The sequence below is a fragment of the Palaemon carinicauda genome, chromosome 44, assembly GCF_036898095.1.
Source record: "Palaemon carinicauda isolate YSFRI2023 chromosome 44, ASM3689809v2, whole genome shotgun sequence".
In the NCBI taxonomy this organism is placed as follows: domain Eukaryota; kingdom Metazoa; phylum Arthropoda; class Malacostraca; order Decapoda; family Palaemonidae; genus Palaemon; species Palaemon carinicauda.
In genome coordinates this window covers 38,621,211-38,627,980 of record NC_090768.1, presented here as the reverse complement: position 1 = coordinate 38,627,980, position 6,770 = coordinate 38,621,211, and positions in this window count along the sequence as shown.

Below are 6,770 nucleotides of genomic sequence, written 5' to 3'. Positions count from 1 at the left end.
TCAACGACTGCCCCTCATTTGTAGGACCTTTCCATAAATTAGTTATTCTAAAACCAATAACGTTTTTATAATTGTGAATAATTTTCTTTAAGGTACTATTTTTTACGACATATTCAAAGGGTTTGATCCTTTGCATATGAATATTCTGTGATACTCAGAACATCCTCCTGTGATATTTTCTTTAATAAGTTATTTTATAACATGTTTTAATTTGACTGTAGAATCCAGTGACTACATTTGAGAGAAGTGAATGTTCATTCGTTTGGCTCCTGATTCGATTTAATCAAAGACATTTCTACTGTAATCTTATTTTCATCCATAAGTTCAATTAGTTCCATTGACTCTTAGCAGGAGCATTGGTACATAACATTACTTTTAAAAGGACGAAATTTTAAAGTTGATAGATTTAAACGGTGAATTGTCATTGTTTAAAGGTTGAAAGGCCACTCATCTCATGAATGGCAGAGGCAAGGGACAGTGATATTGCCCTGTCGAGCAGGACAATGCTTTAGAGACTGACCTATATATATATATATATATATATATATATATATATATATATATATATATATATATTACATATATATATATATATATATATATATTACATATATATATATATTTATTATGTGACCAGCGCCCAAGCCCCCTCTCTACCCAAGCTAGGACCAAGGAGGACTAGGCAATTGCTGCGGATGGCTCAGCAGATAGACCTATAGGCTCCCTCAAAACCCTCCATCCTTAGCTGCTCACAAGGATTGTAAGGTTGCAGCGATATAAGGAACTGACGAGTTTGTGCGCGACTCGAACCCCATTCTGACGATCACCAGACAAGGACATTAACAACAGGCCAAGGAATAAAATGATTTGGGTGTGTGTGTATATATGTGTGAACGAGTTATAAGTTTTAGTTTCCTGTTCGAGACGTTTAGATTTCCTCTCGTAAAGTTTCAGTTTCCGTCTTCCTGTCGCTTTTGCCTCCTTTTCATCCAGGCGAATATTTTACGCGCTCGTAAACCTCTTCACCAAATTTACACGAATTAGACTTTTTATTCAAGGAAGTCTGTCTTGTAGGACGTCTGTCTTGTAATCCTCTTACATCTTGGCTATTTTAAATAATTGCCTTTGCAGATTCTTGTCATATTTCCTCAGTGCCTTTGGTAATTTTCGTGTTCGTGAACGCCTTTCCCGACTTGGGTATTATTGTGTTAGTGCATTCGTGCAAGGAACAGGACGAGAACGCATATCCCGACTTGGTTATTTTTGTATTCGTGCGAGGTACAAGACGAGAACGCATTTCCCGACGTGGTTATTTGCGTGTTAGTGCATTAGTGCAAGGAGTAAGAAAATGCATTTCCCGTCTTGGTTATTTGCGTGTTCGTGCATTCGTGCAAGGCGTAAGAAATGCATTTCCCGTCTTGGTTATTTGCGTGTTAGTGCATTCGTGTAAGGAGTAAGAAAATGCATTTCCCGTCTTGGTTATTTGCGTGTTAGTGCATTCGTGCAAGGCGTAAGAAATGCATTTCCCGTCTTGGTTATTTGCGTGTTCGTGCATTCGTAAAAGGAGTAAGAAAATGCATTTCCCGTCTTGGTTATTTGCGTGTTCGTGTATTCGTGCAAGGGGTAAGAAATGCATTTCCCGTCTTGGTTATTTGCGTGTTCGTGCATTCGTAAAAGGACTAAGAAAATGCATTTCCCGTCTTGGTTATTTGCGTGTTAGTGCATTCGTGTAAGGAGTAAGAAAATGCATTTCCCTTGGTTATTTGCGTGTTAGTGCATTCGTGTAAGGAGTAAGAAAAGGCATTTCCCTTCTTGGTTATTTGCGTATTCGTGCATTCGTGCAAGGAACAAGACGAGAACGCATTTCCCGAGGTGGTTATTTGCATGTTAGTGCATTCGTGCAAGGCGTAAGAAATGCATTTCCCGTCTTGGTTATTTGCGTGTTAGTGCATTCGTGTAAGGAGTAAGAAAAGGCATTTCCCTTCTTGGTTATTTGCGTGTTCGTGCATTCGTGAAAGGAGTAAGAAAATGCATTTCCCGTCTTCGTTATTTGCGTGTTAGTGCATTCATGTAAGGAGTAAGAAAATGCATTTCCCGTCTTGGTTATTTGCGTGTTAGTGCATTCGTGTAAGGAGTAAGAAAAGGCATTTCCCTTCTTGGTTATTTGCGTGTTCGTGCATTCGTGCAAGGAGTAAGAAAATGCATTTCCCGTCTTGGTTATTTGCGTGTTAGTGCATTCGTGTAAGGAGTAAGAAAAGGCATTTCCCTTCTTGGTTATTTGCGTGTTCGTGCATTCGTGCAAGGAGTAAGAAAATGCATTTCAAGTCTTGGTTATTTGCGTGTTAGTGCATTCGTGCAAGGAGTAAGAAAATGCATTTCCCGTCTTGGTTATTTGCGTGTTAGTGCATTCGTGCAAGGAGTAAGAAAATGCATTTCCCTTCTTGGTTATTTGCGTGTTAGTGCATTCGTGTAAGGAGTAAGAAAAGGCATTTCCCTTCTTGGTCATTTGCGTGTTCGTGCATTCGTGCAAGGAGTAAGAAAATGCATTTCCCGTCTTGGTTATTTGCGTGTTAGTGCATTCGTGCAAGGAGTAAGAAAATGCATTTCCCGTCTTGGTTATTTGCGTATTCGTGTAGGGAATAAGAAAATGCATTTCCCGTCTTGGTTATTTGCATGTTAGTGCATTCGTGCAAGGAGTAAGAAATGCATTTCCCGTCTTGGTTATTTGCGTGTTAGTGCATTCATGCAAGGAGTAAGATAATGCATTTCCCCTCTTGGTTATTTGCGTGTTAGTGCATTCTTGTAAGGAGTAAGAAAAGGCATTTCCCTTCTTGGTTATTTGCGTGTTCGTGCATTTGTGCAAGGAGTAAGAAAATGTATTTCCCGTCTTGATTATTTGCGTGTTAGTGCATTCGTGCAAGGAGTAAGAAAATGCATTTCCCGTCTTGGTTATTTGTGTATTCATGTAGGGAATAAGAAAATGCATTTCCCGCCTTGGTTATTTGCGTGTTAGTGCATTCGTGCAAGGAGTAAGAAAATGCATTTCCCGTCTTGGTTAGTTGCGTGTGCGTGCATTCGTGCAAGGAACATTAGAACACATTTCCCGACTTGGTTATTTGCGTGTTCGTGCATTCGTGTAAGGAACAAGATGAGAACGTATTTCCCGACTTGGTTATTTGCATGTTCGTGCATTCGTGCAAAGAACAAGAATAAGAACGTCTTTCATGACTTTGTTATTCGCGTGTTCGAGCATTCTTGGAAGGAAAAAGAGAACGCAATTCCCTACTTTGGTTATTTTCGCGTTCGTGCATTCGTGCAAGGAACAAGACAAGAACTAATTTCCTGACTCGGTTATTTGCGTGTTTGTGTATTCGTGCAAGGAGCAAGACTAAGAACTTCTTTTATGACTTGGTTATTTGCGTGTTCGTGCATTCTCGGAAGTAAAAAGAGAACACAATTCCCTACTTTGGTTATTTTTGCGTTCGTGCATTCGTGCAAGGAACGAGAACACAATCCCCTACTTTGGCTATTTTCGCGTTCGTGGAAGGAACGAGAACACAATCCCCTACTTTGGCTGTTTTCGCGTTTGTGCATTCGTGCAAGGAACGAGAACACAATCCCTACTTTGGCTATTTTCGCGTTTGTGCATTCTTGCAAGGAACGAGAACACAATCCCCTACTTTGGTTATTTTCGCGTTCGTGCATTCGTGCAAGAAACGAGAACACAATCCCCTACTTTGGTTATTTTCGCATTCGTGCATTCGTGCAAGGAACGAGAACACAATCCCCTACTTTGGCTATTTTGCGTTCGTTTATTCGTGCAAGGAACGAGAACACAATCCCCTACATTGGTTATTTTTGCGTTCGTGCATTCGTGCAAGGAACGAGAACACAATCCCCTACTTTGGTTATTTTCGCGTTCGTGCATTCGTGCAAGGAACGAGAACACAATCCCCTACTTTGGTTATTATTGTGTTCGTGCATTCGTGCAAGGAACGAGAACACAATCCCCTACTTTGGCTATTTTCGCGTTCGTGCATTCGTGCAAGGAACGAGAACACAATCCCCTAGTTTGGTTATTTTCGCGTTCGTGCATTCGTGCAAGTAACGAGAACACGATCCCCTACTTTGGCTATTTTTGCGTTCGTGCATTCATGCAAGGAACGAGAACACAATCCCCTACTTTGGTTATTTTCGCGTTCGTGCATTCGTGCAAGTAACGAGAACACAATCCCCTACTTTGGTTATTTTCGCGTTCGTGCATTCGTGCAAGGAACGAGAACACAATCCCCTACTTTGGTTATTATTGTGTTCGTGCATTCGTGCAAGGAACGAGAACACAATCCCCTACTTTGGCTATTTTCGCGTTCGTGCATTCGTGCAAGGAACGAGAACACAATCCCCTAGTTTGGTTATTTTCGCGTTCGTGCATTCGTGCAAGTAACGAGAACACGATCCCCTACTTTGGCTATTTTTGCGTTCGTGCATTCATGCAAGGAACGAGAACACAATCCCCTACTTTGGTTATTTTCGCGTTCGTGCATTCGTGCAAGAAACGAGAACACAATCCCCTACTTTGGCTATTTTTGCGTTCGTGCATTCATGCAAGGAACGAGAACACAATCCCCTACTTTGGTTATTTTCGCGTTCGTGCATTCGTGCAAGTAACGAGAACACAATCCCCTACTTTGGTTATTTTCGCGTTCGTGCATTCGTGCAAGGAACGAGAACACATTTCCCGACTTCTTTTTATCACTAGATAGTGGATATTCCACTCGGAGGATATCGACGGGGTAATGTAGACTTTGCTTTAAGAATCCGCTTAGCGGAAACGGCTCTTTAGGGGGACTCTATACGCCCAGAGGGATGCGCCCAGTTGAAGATTTTATGATTTTATGCTGGCGTGCCTGAGAGAGGGAGGCTGGTTGGAAAGTGGCAAGGAAGTTCGCCTATTTCACTTCGCAAATGGAGTGGCAAATTGTTATCGTCAGGGTTAAGGTGGCGGGTTTTGTATGATTTTTTTTTTAACTCTCCCTTACTTTACAGTTCAATGTAATTGTTTTGAATTATCTAGAAGTGCTTAAATAACCTGTTACTTATTAAGCGTAATATTGGAATATTTGTAATGGTTTGGAATTATCCAGGAGTGCTTATATAACTCGTTATTTATTAAGCTTAGTAGTATTGTAGTATTTGTAATGGTTTGTGCTTATACCGTTACTTATTAAGCTTAGTGATATTGGCATATTTGTAAGGGTTTTGAATTATCTAGAAGTGCTTATATAACCTTTTACTTATTAAGCTTAGTAATATTGGAATATTTGTAATGTTTTTTAATTATCTGGAAGTACTTATATAACCCGTTACTCATTAAGCTTAGTAATATTGGAATATTTGTAAGGGTTTTGAATTATCTAGAAGTGCTTGTATAACCCGTTACTTATTAAGCTTGGTGATGTTGGAGTATTTGTACTGGTTTTGAATTATCTAGAAGTGCTTATATAACCCGTTACTTATTAAGCTTGGTAATATTGGAGTAGTTGTAAGGGTTTTGAATTTTCTAGAAGTGCTTATATAACCCGTTACTTATTAAGCTTGGTAATATTGGAGTAGTTGTAAGGGTTTTGAATTTTCTAGAAGTGCTTATATAACCCGTTACTTATTAAGCTTGGTGATGTTGGAGTATTTGTACTGGTTTTGAATTATCTAGAAGTGCTTATATAACCCGTTACTTATTAAGCGTGGTAATATTGGAGTAGTTGTAAGGGTTTTGAATTTTCTAGAAGTGCTTATATAACCCGTTACTTATTAAGCTTGGTAATATTGGAGTAGTTGTAAGGGTTTTGAATTTTCTAGAAGTGCTTATATAACCCGTTACTTATTAAGCTTAGTGATATCGGCGTATTTGTAATGGTTCTGAAATATCTAGAAGTGCTTATATAACCCGTTACTTATTAAGCTTAATATTGGAATGTTTGTAATGGTTTTGAGTTATATACAAATGCTTATATAACCCGTTACTTATTAAGCTTAGTGATATTGGCGTATTTGGAATGATTCTGAAATATCTAGAAGTGCTTATATAACCCGTTACTTATTAAGCTTGGTAATATTGGAATATTTTGGCTCTCAAAAACTTACCGAACCGGTCATTGATAGTTTTTAATTTTTGAAGTTATGATTAATGTAAAGAAATACATGATGATTTTGATATTGCGGGAAAATGTATGGCACATGTAGTCATTACTTTCACTTTCCCAATCAACGTTTTGTCCTAAAGTAAATATGTTCCATTCTCTCTCTCTCTCTCTCTCTCTCTCTCTCTCTCTCTCTCTCTCTCTCTCTCTCTCTCTCTCTCTCTCTCGTGTGTGTATATATATATACGTACACACATATGTTCCATCTATCTCTCTCTCTCTCTCTCTCTCTCTCTCTCTCTCTCTCTCTCTCTCTCTCTCTCTCTCTATATATATATATATATGTATATATATATATATATATGTATATATATATATATTATATATATATATGTATATATATGTATATATAATTTTCTCTCTCTCTCTCTCTCTCTCTCTCTCTCTCTCTCTCTCTCTCTCTCTCTCTCTGTTTAATTTGGGATGATCCCCATTCTTTTTTTAACCCCGCGTAATTAAATTTCATCTATGACAAAAATTGTTTCAGGACTATTTCGCTGCAATATAGTATATGGATGTCCACGTTTGACATACTGCTTCTGGCTTTTATCGCCCAAAATGTTTTCCTCTTAG